At 39.7% G+C, this 20,619-nt stretch overlaps 1 protein-coding gene across 13 annotated transcripts in view; it reads left to right on the top strand.

Moving 5' to 3' along the window:
* The window catches only part of Aoah (acyloxyacyl hydrolase), a 241,350-nt gene that overhangs the window by 1,027 nt on the left and 219,704 nt on the right, over positions 1-20,619 (top strand). The window lies entirely within an intron of this gene.

Raw genomic sequence — 20,619 nt, 5'->3', positions numbered from 1 at the left:
AAAACTTTTTATTTCCAAATTCTCTTCATATTTGCTTTGTATCTTCTGAGGACAGTGGGGAATAAGGTGAGATCTTCTATGCTGGCCAGTTGTATGCCAATTTGACACAAGCTGAAGTCACCTGAGAGGAGAGAACCTCAATTAAGAAGCCTCCATCAGATTGTCAAGCCTGCAGGGCATTTTCTTAATTAAGAATTCATGGAGGAGAGCCTAGTTCATTGTGTGTGGGTTGTTTCCTGGGCTTGGTGGTCCTGGGTTCTATAACAAAGCTGGCTGAGCAAGCCACGAGGAGCAAGCTCCCAGAGTCCAGATTCCTTCCCCATTTGAGTTCCTGCCCTGGCTTCCCTGAGTGATGGATATTAGCTGGAAGTGTAAACTGAGATAAACCCTTTCCTTCCCAAGTTGCTTTGATCATGGTGTTTCATCACAGCAATAATAACCTAACCAGGACAACTTCTATATTCATATTATACATGGGACACGTAGCAGTAGAGAGAGCTGAGATGGCATGGGCAGTGGAATCACATAGACTCAGAACAAAGAAATAATTACTAGTAAACAGACTCAATATGGACTCCTGGCCAAAAATCACTCTAGAAATAACCGTGATTGACAAGTATTACACACAGAGAACCTGGCACATGTTCTCTACCTAGGGGTTCTATGTAGAGGCAATAACAAAAAGTCTGACTTAGTCAGGTTTTGACAAAACCATGATCTTATTATGTACGTCAGGGAACACATCTTTAGAGACAAAGCCTTCTTTTAAAAATAAAACTCAAGGAACCTGATTCATTGGTTCCTTTGGAACCAGATCTAGAAGGGGGAGAGGTCATCTTTACTCAGTCTTTAGTTTTCTAAAATCACAGCTTACTGACATTCCATTTTCTCGCAGCAAACCTGCAAGCCTATCAAATGAAATGCACCAGGGAAAGTCTCTGAGAGTCACTTCTGTTTCCAGGGGGCTACAAAGGGACTTTGTGGGGTTAGTCTAGCAATCTACTGTGATGTCCCCAGATCTTCACACCAGGAGAGTAGACACAAGGTTACCATTTCTTTCCATGCCAGTTCCCCAGCAAGGCTATAGTATATTGGAAGCTGTGCTAAGAGAATTCCAGGAATATGCTCTGTATATTTACTGTTGCAGAACAAATGAAAATAATAACCATCTGTTGCAGCAGGATTTTTTTCAGTAAGGAATTTGGACACAGCCTGGATGGTGATTTTATGTGTCATGTAGGTAGGGACACTGGGTTGATGGGTCTGAAACTAAGATAGCTTCTATGCGCGTGCACACACACACCCACACACCTGGTCCTTCCCGCTTCCATCTCTACCTGCCCCCAGCCCACCATCAAAATCTACTCTATTTCCCTTTCCCAGGGGAGTCCATGCATCCTTGCTAGAGTCCTCCTCTTTACCTAACTTCTCTGAGTCTGTGGGTTATAGTTTGAATACCATTTATTTAACAATTAAAATCCAATTATAGGTGACTATATCTTATATTTGTCTTTATGGGTCTGGGTTACATCACTCAAGATGATTTTTGTATAGTTCCATTCATTTAACTGCAGATTTCATCATGTCATTTTTTAAAACCACTGAGTAATACTCCAGTGTGTAGATTAGCACCTTTTCCTTATCCATTCTTCAGCTGAGGGACATCTAGGTTTTTTTCACTTTCTGACTATTATGAATAAAGCAGCAATGAACATGATTGAACAAGTGTCATTGTGGTAGGATGGAGCATCCTTTGGATTATGTCTAAGAGTGATATAGCTGTGTTTTGGAGTAGACTGATTCTCAATTTCCTGAGGAACGACCATATGTATATCTATAGTGCCTGTACTAGTTTGCACGCCCCTAGCAATGGTGTACAAGTATAGTCTGTGGTCGAACAAGTTTGCATGCCCCTAGCAATGGCATACAAATATAGTGGCTGTACAAGTTCGCATACTCCCTGCCCTGCATCCTCACGAGCTGTCGCATGTGTTATTGATCTTAGAAGTAGCTGTCTTCCAGGAAGTTACTGCCCAATTTAGAGAAACATCTAGAGATTGCTCCTTTTCTGCAGCTCCCAGCACTTCAAAAAATACATGTCCTGTGCATATATTTATAACATATGTAATTTTGGGTAAATATAAAAATAATGACTCCTATGTCTTTTTCCAAGGCTCCTTAATATATTTATCTGTCCTTCCTCCCTCTCTTTTTGTATTAACTTCCATCCTCCCTTCCAAGTTAAAGCCCCCCAATTACCCATTTCTCCCTTCATATAACCTATGTCCTGATGTTCCCCACTCTCTAGCGCCCCACTTCTTCGTTCTTTTTTACTTTCCTAGTTCCAGTGACTATGCTAGGTTTCCTATTCACATCCCAGAGCCAAGAACCACAGATGAGAACCTGCAGTGTTTGCCTCCTACAGTCTGAGTTACACCACTCAGTACAATATGCTCTACTTCCATCCATTTACCACTGAATGCCATGATTTCTAATAGAGTTTTCTTTTTGAGCTTCATGTACAGGTCCCACGTCAGATGACATCTGGTGAACTATACATGTTTTTCTCTAATCTGTGTGTTTCTCTTCACTTTTATTACAGGGTCCCCTCTAGAAAAAAATTGTTTTACTTGATGAGTCCCTATTTTTTATCTCTTGTGCTGCTGTATCTAATAGATCCATTTTAAGTTGCTTGTGTCCATGTATTACTCTATTTTCTGCATGTTTATTCCTTTATCTTTGTTCCCAGACACTGAACCCCTAAGCAGCACATGGCAACCAGGCACGTGATCCCTGTTAAGACTGTAAGTGAGAGGAGTCAAATCAGGCCTGAGACAAGCTCAGGGACTGGATGCATGGATGGCAGGTGTGTAGTCCTAGATTTGATTCCCACTGCTCCCAAATAAATAAAAGAATCCAACTGATTTAAGATGAGTATGAAAAGAAGAAACATTTCTTAGGGTAGTCTAAAGAATGTGGCTTAGAATCAAAAGTCAGAGAAGTCATAAATCCTATAAATCAAGCCAGGAGTCAGGAAACAGTAAGCTCTAGAGACCTGGACATCATCGTCTCTTCTGACCTTTCAGTGCTCGCCCTGAGTCTGTTCTGCAGATGAGCTGTTTTCCGAGCTCTCTGAGCTTCGGTCAGCTCTCTGTGGCAGTACTCCATCTGCTTACCAATCTCAGATTTATAGCAGAGAATACCTGGGCTGTCATTATGCACTGAATAAGAGGCAAATGGGAACAAGGAAAGATCTAGGTGCAGATACAGATGCCAGAGGGGGCAGGGCTATTGCAACTGAGCAGATACTCCAAAAGGAATCATCACAGAAGGTGCCAGGCTACTGAGAGACATCCCATCACTGGTGAACTCCCATTAGCCTTGTACCATGGTATCAAACACTATACCTGGGAACACAGGTCTTGACTTCACCCTGAATCAGAGCTAGCTGTGGGAATTCCATGTCATTCACTAGCTGTCCCATTTGCCCTCTGGACTACGTGTTGCCTTACCAAAGGTCATAGAATCAGTAATAAGCCAGGTTCCATTTTGTAAAACATTAATTTCAGTCTGGGATGATTTACAGGCCACATAGTCCTTCTGCCTTTTCATTGATACTTAAATTAATTCACTGAGTTTTGAGGGTTTTAAGGTACTATTTAAGTCTTAGGTAGCCATAAGGTTTTTAAAGCTTCATTCATGCTCTTGTTCATGTTTTGTTAAGCATGTTCTCAGAGTCAGGCCATCTGCCCTCTGGTACACCCACAGAGGTTTCAGAAACTTTGGTTGGAATAAGAGACAAAGGTGTTTCTGTGGTCTTAAAATAGTATAAATGGGAAAAGAGTTTCATCAACAGAAACCAGAAAGGTTTAGACAGAGCTGGCAGGGAAGGTTGCAAATTCATGGTCACAATTTGGGTACGCACAGACTACAGTCTGTTTCTCTGTAACTGGGCAGTAGTTCACAGACATAGTTCCTGTGGGTAGCAGAAAGCATTTCCTTTTGCCATTCACATTTCCTGTGGATAGCAGGGGCTCTCCTCTTCCATCCCTCCCCTCTCAACAGTGACTTAGTTCTCAAATTATCACAATATTCCCAAAGGTCAGACTTGGAGTGAGGGATTCTCACAGCTCATGGGAGTCCCCAGAGCTCCATGAGCAGCAGCCAGGGCCTCAAGGCTGTAGAGTTCACAGGGCCATCTGCAGCAATCCTATGTCCCACCCTGCTGTTCTGCTTCCTGCCTGCAGCTCAGGACTTCCAGACCCTCAGAGTTTAGCAGATCACTCTGGTTCTGTGGGGGCCTCTCTGCTCGGTCCTCACTCTGGTAATCTTGCAAATCCTCTTCTCCTGAGTGCTCTGCCTTCGGTTCTAAGTTATCACTGACTTCAGTCCAATCTTTATTCAAATGGAAGCTTCCCGATCAGTTGAGTTGTTCACATCCTGTCTACTTTCTTTTCTCTGAAGTGTCTTAGAGTCAAAATCTTGAAAAGAAAAAAAAACAGATAAGTACAACAGAAAAAAGAAAGCATCTGTGACTTTGGGACAAGGTTACATGGTGAGCATAATTTCAGAAAATGGATAAGTTAATAATAATTGTTTACTCTTTATGAAAGTTCCATGGGAAAGAGGAAGGAAAAAGAGTTGCAGAGTATTAAGTAAAATCCCCTGTGGTTACAATGCGATCTACACTCTCTGTAGATCCTCCTAGACAGACTGAACCCAGAATTGTCTGTTACCAGTGCTCTCACAGTTGTCTCTGGATGCTGAGATCACTTGTGGCCTGTATTTTCTGTCCAGCGTTACTGAAAGTTCTAGCTATTCACATGGAAACAATTAGAAGAGAAAGGAAAGAAAGTCTAGGCTCTTAGACGGATGAGTCTGGAATCTGCCGCTCTGTACATGTGGCATTGGAAACATTGCTAAACCCTCTGCCCCTTCCTTCCCAGCAGGATGAGAATCACACAAGGTAAGGGATCAGGTTACACATAGCGATGCCACATCACGAGTACTCAGAAAATCAAAAATGAAATATGCCAAAATTGTGTTCTAAAATGCCCTGAGATTAAACCTATTGCAAAGCAGACACCAAGGAAACTGAGAGCACATGTGGAACATGCATGGTGTGTAAATCTGAGGGGTCTGAAGCAGAGATTCTGCTACAAAGAAAGATTTCACAGTGTTTTCTGGAAGATGTGAATGAGATATAGATGCAACATCCTTGAGTCTCCAATGGAAAAACTGAACAGTTGTGGTAACAGCTGCCTGAAGAGGTGGGAGATGGGTAAAACTGTAGTTTCATAGCTAAGCAAACAGGAAACTTCACAAATCCAGGCTCTCTTTTGGAAGGATTCTCACAGTCTGGGGAGCTTCTCCATTGCAGTGAGAGGAAGCAAGGAGAGCCTCTAAGACAGCTCAGGAAGTCCTTGAGGGACTCACCGTAGCAACGTTACAGTCACCACAAGGTGAATGAAGGCAGAAGCTTTGCAGGGCAACCGCAAATCTCCCCTAGGCACTCAGCAGAAATGCTGAGGAAAAGATGTTTTTAAAGAGACACATCTGCCAGGGAAGGCAGCCTGCAGTTTGATCCTCAGAGACCACATGCTGGCAAAAGAAGATGTGATTGATATGAGTTTTCCCCTGACCTTTGTACACAACTGTGGTATGAAAACTGACAGCACAGTTCTTACTCTTCAATGAACACACACTACGGAATTTTTCAATTAAATAATAAAATGTTTTCATTGCATGGCTTTCTATAGATACGTAATAAATTGTTCTCCACTATTAAGCTCGAATTTACAGGTATTTGTTGTCTCACAGTTTCTGTATATCAGAAATCTGGACATAGTGTAACTGGGTTCTTTGCTCAGGATTGAAAGGCTTGAAATCAAGATATCAGATGGGTTTTGTCTTAGATACTGGTCTATCACTGTGAAGAGACACCATGACCATAGCAGCATATAAAAGAGAGCATTTAATGCGAGACTTGCTTACAGTTGCACAGGGTGAGTTATGACCTTCAAGGCAGAGAACATGGCAGCAGGCAGGAAGGCATGGAGCTGGAGCAGTAGTTGGGAGCTTACATTTTGATCTGTAAAGAGAGCTGCAGGTTGTGATAAGGGCTTTTGAAACTTGAAATCCCACCACCTGTGATGCAAGTTCCCTAAAAAAGGCCACCTCTCCGAATCCTTTTCTAACATTCAAAAATGTGAGCGGGAATTGGGAGGAAATGGGGGTGAAGTGAGGATTCTCATTCAAACCACCTCAAGGCTGAACTCTCTCTCTCTCTCTCTCTCTCTCTCTCTCTCTTTTCAGTTTGAAAAGTTCTAAATTTTATTACTGGACAAACTAATTCAGACACAAATAAGTCTCTATGTTAAAAATGTTGAAATCCATCTGGTCAGACTGATCGACGACCTCAATTCAGTATAAATCCTCAGTCTTGCCATAGTGTGACTCCTTATAGACTATGGCTTCTCTTAGAGTTGTACCTGATTTTGTTACCAGTTTTCATCCAAATCCATTGAGGAATAGTTCTTACGGCCTGAACTCTCTTTTAAGACTCATTTAGGTCCGAACTTTCACTGGTTGCTGACCGTATTGAACAGCTCCCATTTGTAGAATCAGGGTCCCTTTGCTTAAAACCACCAGCAATAAGTGACTAAAGACTGCTATTCAGTGTAAAAAGTTAGTAGCACACTGATTTCTTTTCTGTCCAGCACCATCTAGAGAAAACTCTCCATTTAAAAAGATTTGCTGATTATTTCAGGCCTACTCAGGAAAAAATAGTAACTCAAAGTAAATTGGCTATCATTCCAATTACATTCACAAATCACTTTGTTATTGTGAACAAAGTAACATCAAACACACCAACCCTCCCTCAGAGAGCTACACCAGGAGCCCTGTGAAACTGTAAGCAAGTTGCCAATTAAATGCTCTCTTTTATAAGTCTGCCTAACAGACATCGAAATGCCCAAAAGGTAGGGGAAAGACCACCAAACTGAATACTATGGTATTATCACATAAGAGGATCTCTGACTTATGCCCAAAGTCATTCTCCAAATAGACATTACAGCTTAGAATATGTAATAGAGATCAGAAAACAGAGAATGGTTTCTCTCTGGATAAGATTTACTCATGGGTTGGGGATTTAGCTCAGTGGTAGAGCGCTTGCCTAGCAACCGCAAGGCCCTGGGTTCGGTCCCCCGCTCCAAAAAATAGAAAAAAAAATTCTTAAGATTTACTCGTGAGATTTCTGTATGTTTTATGGGCTTTTTTTTTCTTTTCAGTTTCAGACTGTGTTGACTGGTTTTGTGTGTCAGCTTGACACAAGTCAAGAGTTATAAGAAAAGAATAAGCTTCAGTTGAGGAAATGTCTCCACAAAGTTCAGCTGTAAGACGTTTTCTCAGTTAGTAAACTGTGGGAGAGCCCATTGTGGGTGGTGCCATCCATGGACTGGTGGTCCTGGGTTCTATAAGAAAGTCGGTTAAGCAAGCCAAGGGAAACAAGCCAGTAAGTAAGTAGCACTCTCTTATAGTTTCTGCATCAGCTCCTGCCTCCAGGTTCCTGTCCTGATTGAGTTGCTATTCTGACTTCCTTCAATAATGAACAGCAATATCAAAGTATACACTGAATAAGTCCCTTTTGCTTTTTGGTTATGGTGTTTAGTTGCAACAATACCAACCCTAACTAAGATGGGGCTATTATGCTAAAGCTTTTTTTATGTTAAAGCTTTTATGAATAAACTTCATTCTGCAAATTTGGAAAGAAAAACAAATTGCTCCAATGCCATAGCCTTTTGCTGATAAGCTTACTGTTTACCACTCTCAAGTTGTGAACAAAACTCCTAGACAGAGGCTATGTCTGCAGAGACTGATTGATTAAAAGTTCAGTACTATGGGGAAATTGGAAAGTTACAAGTCCAGAGGCTAATTGCCTTATCTTGAACTAGGTTTAGCAAGAACTTGAAAGTAATCACAGAAATCCATAGGAAAGAACTAAATTGAAAGTATTTTGCTGACGTTCAGCAAATTGACTTAGAACAGACACGTAAGATGATAAGAAAGGGCCACATGAGAAGTCTAGACTTGGAAAGCAATAATAATTCACTAGATGGGCCAGGCAGATTTGAATTCTCAGAAGAAAAAGTCCTTGAGCACAGATCAATGGAAATTATCCCCGACAAAGCTAAAGGAAAACAAGACTTGAAAATAATCCAAGCCTTGGGAACCAGTGTTATGATGTCCAGTTTCTTAACATCTGTGAAATGGGTGTGCTAAGAGGAGAGGAAAGAGAAAGAGGAAGTTTGTAAAGCTGTCTGAATATAAGGTAAAAGTCAACAGCACTTTAAAACACAGAAAATATTAACCCACAAATCCAAGACTCTTCATAAACTTCGAGCAGAATAAATTCAAAATGAATCCTGACACCTCATAGCCAGTCTCCCGAAACCAAATACAATATGAAGCCCTTGAACGCAACAACAGAAATGAATGATATCTTCTACACAGGAAAACTGTATAGCTGATGGCTTGCCTCATTTCAGATCTGTGCAGGCTGAAAGAGGTCAGATGACATAAGGTACTGAGAAAGGACAAAAGTTAGTAACCAAAATTCTATGCCATATTAAACTACAACTTAAAATGAAGAATATAAAATATATTAATATACATGTACATGTGTATATGGTATGTGTACATATGAGCGATTTCATATATGCACACAAATGTGTGTAGAGGCCAGGGACTGACTTTGCCTGTCTACTTTGATTGTGCTCCACCTTATATGTTGAGGTAGGGTCTGATTAATAAAACTGAGAAGCAATTTAGTAAGAAGTACTAAAGGGGAGCTGGAAAGATGTCACAGTGGCTATGAGAACTTACTGCCCTTGCAGAGGACCCAAGTTCAATTTTCAGCACCGACATGATGGCTTACATTCACATAGACAGACAACAGGTACACACACACACACACACACACACACACACACACACACACACACACACACAAACTGCACATACATACATGCAGGCAAAGCATTCATACAGGAAAAATGAATAAATAATATAAAATAAGTACTATAAAGACTACAGAGTTGCTCAGTAAGTAAAACCCTTGCCACATAAGTGTTAGGACCATCATTAGCCTCTAGTACACAGGTAAATACTGGGCAAGTGTGGCCTTTAATCCCTCTGCTTGGAAGACTAGAAATCCCAAGAACAAGGTGATTACCTATACTAGCCAAATCCTTGAACTTGTTCATATAAGAGACCCTACCTCAACATATAAGGTGGAGCACAATCAAAGTGGACAGGCAAAGTCAGTCCCTGGCCTCTACACTGATTTATGTGCATATATGAAAATGCTTATACACACACATGCCATAAACACATGTACATGCATATATTCTATGCACACATACACATATATTAAAATTTTAAAAGGACTAAAAGAAGTGTTTTAAACAGAGATAAAGCATACTGTATTGTAATTTGGAGTCACAGGAAGAGATGGAAAGCATAAATTATGGTAAATAAAAAAGGAGATAATATATTCATATACACAAATATGCTTTTGAATATGTGCAATGAGACTTCTTAAAACAGTATTGTCTAGTCTACAACATGAAAGAATTAGCCCAAAGGAGAGGGGAAGAAATAGAACAGTATAGGAGCAAAGCTATAAACTTGTGTGCTAATTAAATTGCTATTAGCTTGATATACATTTTGATAGGTTGAAGCTATACATTATAATTCAGGAACCACAAGGAAGGCAAGCATTCAAATAAAACTCTAATTTTAAAAAGTAACTAGGGATAAAAGGGACTACCCTTGTTTCCACACATAAAAAGAAAAAAAAGCAGTAAAGATAGAAGACCAAACAAGAACACATGTGAACAACACAGGTAGCTAGAAATCTCACAGAGCAGCATTCTCTGTGCGGACCACATATGCCACTGTAAGGTCAAGATAATCAAAACTAGGTTGTTCTTTCTAAAGTAGAATCCAACTAGATTGTGTTACACTGAAGACATGCCTAGATTTAAAGGCATAAATAGGTTGAAAATACAAGGATGGAGAAAGATTTGACAAAAAGAAACTACAAGACTTCTTACTTTGTGTTACAGAATAATGCTTTAAGCTGTAGAATAGTATAAAAACTAAGAGGCATATTTTAAAATAATAAGGGAGCCATTATACTGATAAGAGTTAAGCTATTATATATTTCTATTGTGTATTGTATTGTCCCTATGTATGTGAATTTAATAGAGGCCTTAAAATATAAGATATAGTCACAAAATTGTAAAGAAAATCATGCAAATCAGAAATATACCTTAAGATTTAAACAGTTCTTACATCTTAATCCATAGAATTAAACAAAAATGAAGACTATGGGTCTGGACAGCACAAAAGACCTTGACAACATCTCAGAGTCCTCCACCTAATGACAACAAAAGAGATGTGCTTTAGTTCCTTTTGCGTTTGATTGTTTGTTTGTTTGTTTGTTTGTGTATAACATGGGTTTTAGGGGTCAAACTCAGGTCATGCTTACCCAGCAAGCACCTTACAAACTTAAGTCATCTCCCCAGTTCCATTTTTAATTTTAAACATTTTTCTTAGTTCTTTGAGAATTTCCTAAAAAACGTTTAGATTATTTTCACCCTTCTTACCTTAATTCTTCTAGATCAAGACCCTTCTCAACCTACCCTTATATCCTTTTCTTTTCTCTTTTTTGAACCCATCAAAAAATTTGTGTTGCCAAAACATTCTTGGATGTGTGGTCATCCACTGACCAATGTGCCATGGGGCTATGCTCTTAGAGAAAGCTTAACTTTATTTGTTCTTACCATTTGCCAATGCCTCCACAACGAGGAGTAGAGTTTCATGTCCAACTTTCCTCTCCGTGATCAAGTTCAGTGTTTCTTTGACATATAAAGGACTTATGAATGCTGTTCACAACTACTGTGAGTTAGTGTGTGCTTTTGCCCTTCCGTTTCCAAAATATACTTATAATCATCACCCATATCAGGCTCAAAATCTCCTATCATCCCCTTTTCATCAATGATCCCTATGCCTTGAAAAAGAGGTCTGGTAGATAGGTTACATTCAAGGCTGAGCACTCTGGCTTGTGATTCCTTGTTTCACTTCCTCTCTTGGGTGTCCAGGCTCCACTTGACACTGGTCTGGAAGGATGGAGCATAGCTAGGAACGTGTGGAGTCTGCAGGATCATGATCTGGCTATAAGTGCTGTGGGGAGAAGGTATGCCCCGAGAATTTCAACGTTACAGCTCTTTTGGATGATATTCAGTGAAATAGCTTGTGTACATACACTTTATTTGGGGTAAACAAGGGCTATATATAAACCTTGGAAGAGTGGGAAGTGGTTTTTAGGGTGAACATAAATCATTGACTGGAGGCTAAAGTACTGAGAAATGCCTCATTTGCATAAAGAGGCATCCCAGGGAATCCCAGGTACTTGCTGGGCAGGTTCTTATCAGGAAAGAGGAAGTTGAGTTTTGCTAAGGACTCCATGACCTGCCTAAAGTAGTGGGTATGGGGGTCTGACCCCAGATACAGCCAGACAGAGAAGAGGAAACCCTGATGGAAAAGAGAATCTTCCATTTTGTTCTGAGCTCAGAGGAGCTATCTGGACATAGTAGACTGCAACCTTAAATAGCAGGGTTTCCCAACACTGGCCAATTGTGGATATCCATGCCATATGCTGCAAACAAAAGATTCTATGCTGAGGACTGATAGATGCATTATTCTACTAGTATAATGATAAATCATAGATATCCACCTAGCAGCATAATGTAGTAAGGTCTTTCCTATGTCCTATGAGCTGTCTAGTCATAGGGTCTTGACCTGATAATGGTTCAAGGTATAGGTTTCACCTTGTGGATCAAGGATAAGTTAAATCAGAAAGTGCTTGGGTACTCCCATGGCATTCATGCCTCTGTTGTACCAGTGGCATGTCCTATCAGTGCTGTACGCCACAGAGCTCACAGCTGAGTAAAATTAGTGATTATTTTCCTCTTCCGGTAGCTTTTCTAGCACCGTCTAGCACTATGAAAGCTAGTGCTTCCATCCCCAAACATTCAGGATGGAACATTCAGGTCTGTAATAGTTTGACTTTTCCATGTTCTATGATTCAAGTATACAGTGTCTTACCATTTCGTTGTAGAGGATAACCAAGTACATTGACAATAGTTTGTGTAATTTGTGTGTGTGTGGGGGGGGGGTGGTGGTCTATGGTACGTTATTGGCCAACAGCCCTATCATAAAAGCAGCCCATTCTTAGCACTGGTCTTTTCAGTGATTAGTCTCTAGTGTCTAGTAGCAGCATTGTTGCCAAATTATAAGGTAACTTTGCCTTAAAAATATTCATATACATATATGTGTGTATATGTGCATACATATGGAATAGTACATTTCATATGCCATGTTGAAAGGTCTTTAGCATTACTGATCCCTCTCTATACTTCCTCTTCTACTTTGTTCTCCTCTCAATGAAAAATTAACTCTTTCTATTCCACTATTCCTTTTTAACCCTTACACCACTGTGCCTTATATCCTCTTACTTGAAAGCCCTTCCCTGTAACCTGTCAGTGGTTTTCTAATCTATATGGGTATTACAAATGAAACACAAGTATTTGAAGATTCAAAGCTAGCATCCAGCATGAAAAACTATAATGTTAATCTTTCTGAACCTGTGCTACCTCATACACAATGATTGTTTTCAGTGCCATTCACTTACATAAAAATTCCACAATTTTTATTAAAAGATAAATGATAGTGTATTGTGTAAATATACCACGTTTTCATAGTTTATTCATTAGCTGATGGGCATCTAGGCTGTTTCAATTTCCTGACTATTGTGAATGAGGCAGCAGTGAACATGGATGGGCAGGAATCTTTAGAGTAGAATATGGAGTCCTTTGAATAATGTCCCAGAGTGGTATAGATAGATTTTGGAGTAGATCTATTTGCAGCTTATTGAGCAGCTTCCACATTGGTTGCCATAACAACTGCACTAGTTTGCATTCCCACCCATATATGTTCCCCTTGAACTACAACCATGTCAGCTTTTGGTGTCATTTGTTTTTAATCTTAGCATTCCGACTGGAGAAAGCTAAAATCTCCAAGTAGTTTTAATTTTCATTCCTTTGATAGGTAGAGATGTTGCACATTTTCAAAAATGTTTCAATGCCCCAGTTTTTAATTAGCTTGGTTGTTTTGTTTTATTCTGTTTTTGATGCTTAGTCTTTTAGGGGGTCTTTTTGTTTGTTTGGTTTGTTTTTTGTTTTGTTTGTTTAAGGCTTTTTTTATATAGTTTAGATACAAACCCTCTGTCATATAGATGTGGTAAATATTTTCTTTTCGTATTCTGCAGAGTGCTTCCTCACTGAAATGATAGTTTCCTTTGCTGTACAGCTTTTTTGTTCCATGAAGTTACCATTTTGTTGTTGATTGTTAAGCTTGTGCTATCAGGATGCTATTCAGAAAGTTATTTCCTGTGCCAATGAGTAAAAGGATATTGCCTACTTTCTTTTTTTTTTTTCATTTTTTTTATTAACTTGTGTATTTCTTATATACATTTCGAGTGTTATTCCCTTTCCCGGTTTCCGGGCAAACATCCCCCTCCCCCTCCCCTTCTTTATGGGTGTTCCCCTCCCCATCCTCCCCCCCTTGTCGCCCTCCCCCCAACAATCTAGTTTACTGGGGGTTCAGTGTTAGCAGGACCCAGGGCTTCCCCTTCCACTGGTGCTCTTCCTAGGATATTCATTGCTACCTATGAGGTCAGAGTCCAGGGTCAGTCCATGTATAGTCTTTAGGCCTACTTTCTTTTAAATTCAGAGCATCAGGTCTTATGTTGAGGTCCTTGATACATTTGCAGCTGAATTGTATGCAGGGTAAGAGATAAGGATCTAGTTTCATTCTTCTACAGGCAGTCTCCAGTTTGACCAACTTGATATACTAAGGATGTTCTCTATTTTTCCAATGTATTGTGACTATAGTATTGCGGATTCATAAAATGTGTCCTTACTTCTATTCCATTGGTCAATGTGTCTGTTTTTATACCAGTACCATGCATGTTTCATTGTATTCAACTCTAGTATAGCTTGAAATCTGGAATGGTGATACCTCGTACAGTTTTTTTTGTTTGGTTGGTGTGTTGTTCAGGATTGCTTTAACTATCCTAGGCCTTTGTATTTCCATATTAAATTTAAGATTATGTTTTCAATTTCCATGAAGAGCTACATTGGAATTTTGAAGAGAATTCCATTGAATTTGTAGATTGGTTTTGGTAGGATGGCCATTTTCATCTTAGTTCCATGAATGTTGGAAGTTTTTTCTTTTCTATTTCTTTTCTCACTAGCTTTAAGTTTTCATTGTACTCCTTGGTTACATTTATCCTGGGATGCAGTTTTGAGGCTGTTGTAGATGGTATTGTTTAAGACATTCTTGTGATAAAACACAGGTTATTCAGGAAAGTAAGCATACATTTATTTTAAAGGATTGAAATCATATAGTTATCTATCAAATTATAATTCAATAATGAAAAATGTGAAAGTAAAGTAACATTTTATGTCTAAAACATGAAAAAGCTGACTTTTAATACCAGCTAAATTATGCGTAGAGAGCAACGTAATTTTCTTTAGAAGAAAGATTTAAAATCAATAACCTGCATTCTACCTCAAGAATCCCGAAGAAACAATGTTTCAGGCCCAAACTATGTAAAATAAAGAAAATAAACAACAGAATAAAAAGTAATAAAATAAAAACAAGTGCACTAATGAAAACCAGATACTGTTACTGGAAGAAATACACAAGATCAGTGAACTTATTTAAAATTGATAAAAATAATTTTCAAAAAGTTCAACAAAAGCATCACTACATACCCCAAAGAAACTAAAATGATTGTAATAGAATATTGTGTTATGAAACATAATGTGGTAAGCGGTGCTTTTGGTGATCTAAGCCAAGGAGCATCCCTGAGAAATTATGCCATGCAACAGACCTGGTGTAAAGTGGGCTTATTGGGGAAGGGATAAAGCAGACGAGTAGATACGTAGACAGGGAGAGAGTGAGAGAGAGAGGAGAGAGAGAGAGAGAGGAGAGAGGGAGAGAGAGAGAGAGAGAGAAAGAGAGAGAGAGAGAGAGAGAGAGAGAGAGAGAGAGAGAGAGAGAGAGCAGAGCTGCCGGTGGGTCTTTTTTATTACCCCCATCCCGACACATACACACACGCACGCACGCACGCACGGACGCACACACCACACACGCACCCGGGGTGCCAGGTGGTTGGTTGCAGAGGCAGGTCATGACATAAGCAACTGCTAGGTCCCTGAGGGTAGTCCAGTGGAATTGCCTGTACACTAACATTATGGGCAATTTTGTTTTATGAAAGTCAACAATTAAGATACAATGGGGGAAAAATGTAAAGAGGACCGGAGTACTGAAAGATTACTTAAGAAATAAAAGGCCTGAATGGACCCGTATTAAATTAATAATTAGAAATTATATTAGTGTTCTTGGGCGGCAAACAAAACAATAAAACTACCACAATTAGACTGACTACAAACACAAGAATGAATTCTCTCATAGTTGTGGAGGTTGGGGTCTGAAGTCACTTATGTTTGTCTCCTGCCGTCTAGGGTTGCACGTCTTCCTGTTCTTTGTCTTACAGCTGCATAACCCCAGCATTCTTAGTCATGTGACCTTTCTTCTCTGTGTGTCAGTGCCTTTTCTTGTGAGAACACTTGCTTTATAGACTATGGGCCTGCTCTAGTCTAGCATAACCTTATCCCCACTGATTGCACCAGTAATACCCCATTTCCAAATAAGGAGTATGATCAAATTCCAAGAAGAACATGAATTTAAGGGACATTAGCCAAGTTCACGAGATCTCAAGACTTGCTGTTTTCATCAGCGAGTTCTATAAAATATTAGGAAGGAAATAATTTCAATAAAATGTAATTAATTCCTTTCATAAAATAAAAGAGAAGGGAATATATACCAGTTTGTGTTATGTTTTGCTCATGTTAAAGTCAGACAGACACTCCAAGAAAGAGTTAACAGTTCATGCTGTTACATAACATTATTGTAAGAATATGGATTTTTAAAAAAATCTCTTAAAACACAAAATAAATTCACCAACATATAAAATTAAACGAAAACTGGGTACCCTCTGACCAAATGGTATCTTCGTTAGAAATGTTCGGCTGACTTATTATCAGTATATTGATTAATAGAATGCACTAAATTAGCAAAATAAAGGAGATACATTATCAATCCAGCAGAAATGTGAATTATTTGATAAGATCTCTTAGGATATCCCTCGGATCCCGGCCAGCAACAGCTCTCTGCTCCCAGACCCCGTGGGAAAGAGACCTCACCGCCTGGTCAGGTGGGCATTCCTGAGGCTGCAGAGCAGAACAGACCACCAACACTGCCCACCCCTGCCCACATCCCTGGCCCAAGAGGAAATTGTATAAGGCCTCTGGGCTCCCGTGGGGGAGGGCCCAGGATCGGCAGGACCCCTGCCTGAGACACCGCTGGACCCTGAAGGAAACAGACCGGATAAACAGTTCTCTGCACCCAAATCCTGTGGGAGGGAGAGCTAAACCTTCAGAGAGGCGGACAAGCCTGGGAAACCAGAAGAGACTGCTCTCTGTACATACATCTCGGATGCCAGAGGAAAAAGCCAAAGACCATCTGGAACCCTGGTGCTCTGAGGCTCCCGGAGGGGCCAGCGCAGGTCTTCCTGGTTGCTGCCGCTGCAGAGAGCCCGTGGGCAGCGCCCCGTGAGGGAACTTGAGCCTCGAGACCACAGGTAAGACCAACTTGTATGCTGCAAGTGACCTGCCTGGTGAACTCAAGACACAGGCCCACAGGAACAGCTGAAGACCTGTACAGAGGAAAAACTACACGCACTCTGTCCCCATAACTGGCATAAAGAAAACAGTAAAACAGATCTACAGCACTCCTGACACACAGGCTTATAGGGACAGTCTAGCCACTGTCAGAAATAGCAGAACAAAGTAACACTAGAGATAATCTGATGGCGAGAGGCAAGCGCAGGAACCCAAGCAACAGAAACCAAGATTACATGGCATCATCGGAGCCCAATTCTCCCACCAAAACAAACATGGAATGTCCAAACACACCAGAAACGCAAGATCTAGTTTCAAAATCATATTTGATCATGATGCTGGAGGACTTCAAGAAAGACGTGAAGAACTCCCTTAGGGAAACACAGGAAAACATTAATAAACAAGTAGAAGCCTACAGAGAGGAATCGCAAAAATCCCTGAAAGAATCGCAAAAATCCCTGAAAGAATTCCAGGAAACACAATCAAACAGGTGAAGGAATTAAAAATGGAAATAGAAGCAATCAAGAAAGAACACATGGAAACAAACCTGGATATAGAAAACCAAAAGAAGAGACAAGGAGCTGTAGATACAAGCTTCACCAACAGAATACAAGAGATGGAAGAGAGAATCTCAGGAGCAGAAGATTCCATAGAAATCATTGACTCAACTGTCAAAGATAATGTAAAGCGGAAAAAGCTACTGGTCCAAAACATACAGGAAATCCAGGACTCAATGAGAAGATCAAACCTAAGGATAATAGGTATAGAAGAGAGTGAAGACTCCCAGCTCAAAGGACCAGTAAATATCTTCAACAAAATCATAGAAGAAAACTTCCCTAACCTAAAAAAAGAGATACCCATAGGCATACAAGAAGCCTACAGAACTCCAAATAGATTGGACCAGAAGAGAAACACCTCCCGTCACATAATAGTCAAAACGCTAAACGCACAAAATAAAGAAAGAATATTAAAAGCAGTAAGGGAAAAAGGTCAAGTAACATATAAAGGCAGACCTATCAGAATCACACCAGACTTCTCGCCAGAAACTATGAAGGCCAGAAGATCCTGGACTGATGTCATACAGACCCTAAGAGAACACAAATGCCAGCCCAGGTTACTGTATCCTGCAAAACTCTCAATTAAAATAGATGGAGAAACCAAGATATTCCATGACAAAACCAAATTTACACAATATCTTTCTACAAATCCAGCACTACAAAGGATAATAAATGGTAAACCCCAACATAAGGAGGCAAGCTATACCCTAGAAGTAGCAAGAAACTAATCGTCTTGGCAACAAAACAAAGAGAATGAAAGCACACAAACATAACCTCACATCCAAATATGAATATAACAGGAAGCAATAATCACTATTCCTTAATATCTCTCAACATCAATGGCCTCAACTCCCCAATAAAAAGACATAGATTAACAAACTGGATACGCAATGAGGACCCTGCATTCTGCTGCCTACAGGAAACACACCTCAGAGACAAAGACAGACATTACCTCAGAGTGAAAGGCTGGAAAACAACTTTCCAAGCAAATGGTCGGAAGAAGCAAGCTGCAGTAGCCATTCTAATATCAAATAAAATCAATTTTCAACTAAAAGTCATCAAAAACGATAAGGAAGGACACTTCATATTCATCGAAGGAAAAATCCACCAAGATGAACTCTCAATCCTAAATATCTATGCCCCAAATACAAGGGCACCTACATACGTAAAAGAAACCTTACTAAAGCTCAAAACACACATTGCACCTCACACAATAATAGTGGGAGATTTCAACACCCCACTCTCATCAATGGACAGATCATGGAAACAGAAATTAAACAGAGATGTAGACAGACTAAGAGAAGTCATGAGCCAAATGGACTTAACAGATATTTATAGAACATTCTATCCTAAAGCAAAAGGATATACCTTCTTCTCAGCTCCTCATGGTACTTTCTCCAAAATTGACCATATAATTGGTCAAAAAACGGGCCTCAACAGGTACAGAAAGATAGAAATAATCCCATGCGTGCTATCGGACCACCACGGCCTAAAACTGGTCTTCAATAACAATAAGGGAAGAATGCCCACATATACTTGGAAATTGAACAATGCTCTACTCAATGATAACCTGGTCAAGGAAGAAATAAAGAAAGAAATTAAAAACTTTTTAGAATTTAATGAAAATGAAGGTACAACATACCCAAACTTATGGGACACAATGAAAGCTGTGCTAAGAGGAAAACTCATAGCGCTGAGTTGCTGCAGAAAGAAACATGAAAGAGCATATGTCAGCAGCTTGACAGCACACCTAAAAGCTCTAGAACAAAAAGAAGCAAATACACCCAGGAGGAGTAGAAGGCAGGAAATAATCAAACTCAGAGCTGAAATCAACCAAGTAGAAACAAAAAGGACCAAAGAAAGAATCAACAGAACCAAAAGTTGGTTCTTTGAGAAAATCAACAGGATAGATAAACCCTTAGCCAGACTAACGAGAGGACACAGAGAGTGCGTCCAAATTAACAAAATCAGAAATGAAAAGGGAGACATAACAACAGATTCAGAGGGAATTCAAAAAATCATCAGATCTTACTATAAAAACCTATATTCAACAAAACTTGAAAATCTTCAGGAAATGGACAATTTCCTAGACAGATACCAGGTACTGAAGTTAAATCAGGAACAGATAAACCAGTTAAACAACCCCATAACTCCTAAGGAAATAGAAGCAGTCATTAAAGGTCTCCCAACCAAAAAGAGCCCAGGTCCAGACGGGTTTAGTGCAGAATTCTATGAAACCTTCATAGAAGACCTCATACCAATGTTATCCAAACTATTCCACAAAATTGAAACAGATGGATCACTACCGAATACCTTCTATGAAGCCACAATTACTCTTATACCTAAACCACACAAAGACACAACAAAGACAGAGAACTTCAGGCCAATTTCCCTTATGAATATCGACGCAAAAATACTCAATAAAATTCTGGCAAACCGAATCCAAGAGCACATCAAAACAATCATCCACCATGACCAAGTAGGCTTCATCCCAGGCATGCAGGGATGGTTTAATATACAGAAAACCATTAACGTGATCCATCATATAAACAAACTGAAAGAACAAAACCACATGATCATTTCATTAGATGCTGAGAAAGCATTTGACAAAATTCAACACCCCTTCATGATAAAAATCCTGGAAAGAATAGGAATTCAAGGCCCATACCTGAACATAGTAAAAGCCATATACAGCAAACCAGTTGCTAACATTAAACTAAATGGAGAGAAACTTGAAGCAATCCCACTAAAATCAGGGACTAGACAAGGCTGCCCACTCTCTCCCTACTTATTCAATATAGTTCTTGAAGTTCTAGCCAGAGCAATCAGACAACAAAAGGAGGTCAAGGGGATACAGATCGGAAAAGAAGAGGTCAAAATATCACTATTTGCAGATGATATGATAGTATATTTAAGTGATCCCAAAAGTTCCACCAGAGAACTACTAAAGCTGATAAACAACTTCAGCAAAGTGGCTGGGTATAAAATTAACTCAAATAAATCAGTTGCCTTCCTCTACACAAAAGGGAAACAAGCCGAGAAAGAAATTAGGGAAAGGACCCTTCATAATAGACCCCAATAATATAAAGTACCTCGGTGTGACTTTAACCAAGCAAGTAAAAGATCTATACAAGAAGAACTTCAAGACACTGAAGAAGGAAATTGAAGAAGACCTCAGAAGATGGAAA

This window comes from Rattus norvegicus, chromosome 17, assembly GCF_036323735.1.
Source record: "Rattus norvegicus strain BN/NHsdMcwi chromosome 17, GRCr8, whole genome shotgun sequence".
Classification (NCBI taxonomy): Eukaryota; Metazoa; Chordata; class Mammalia; order Rodentia; family Muridae; genus Rattus; species Rattus norvegicus.
The sequence above is the reverse complement of the archived record's forward strand: the minus strand, read 5'-3'. Positions and strand labels throughout refer to the sequence as shown.